General features: G+C 30.6%; 1 pseudogene; it reads right to left on the reverse strand.

Moving 5' to 3' along the window:
- Nucleotides 1–266: 266 nt before the first annotated feature.
- On the reverse strand, nt 267–384 carry LOC118602549 (annotated as a pseudogene).
- Nucleotides 385–654: the final 270 nt, after the last annotated feature.

Below are 654 nucleotides of genomic sequence, written 5' to 3' on the forward strand. Positions count from 1 at the left end.
ATTATTTTAAACCACTAGTTTTATGGTAATCTTTTGTACAGGATAGGAAAAAAAAAAACACTTTGTGAGAAATAAAGGTAGAAATGAATGAAACATAGATTACTTTGGCTCTATCTCAGTGGATCACCAAGTCCATTTTTATTCTGATTTATTATCTTTCAAATTAGTCTGATCTAGTCCTTCCCCAGAGCTTATATGAAATGCCATACCTTTACTTATTTATTTATTTATTTATTTATTTATTTATTTATTTATTTATTTATGCATGCCTATGGCACCTGGTATTCCTAGGTAGTCTCCCATCCAAGTACTAACCAGGTCCAACCCACTTAGCTTCCAAGATCAGACGAGATTGGGCACATTCAGGGTGGCAGGGCCATAGACTTATATATTTTTTAAAAATAGTTTTCTAATTAGTGTCACTGTCTCAAGCTCACTACTTTATGATTCCTCTTGTCAATCTTTCTCACCTAAACCTCCTTCTGTGCATTATTTAGTATCTTTAAAGTTTAAGGTCTATCGTTACTTTGAATTAGAATTTACATATTCTTTTTCCTTCTCTAAAATTCCATACTAATACCATTTTAAATCTCGTTTTCTTGTTACTCATTCATATATAAAGAAAAAGTAAAGAAAAATGTTAGAAAAACTTCA

The sequence above is a fragment of the Rousettus aegyptiacus genome, unplaced genomic scaffold, assembly GCF_014176215.1.
Source record: "Rousettus aegyptiacus isolate mRouAeg1 unplaced genomic scaffold, mRouAeg1.p scaffold_m13_p_4, whole genome shotgun sequence".
Classification (NCBI taxonomy): domain Eukaryota; kingdom Metazoa; phylum Chordata; class Mammalia; order Chiroptera; family Pteropodidae; genus Rousettus; species Rousettus aegyptiacus.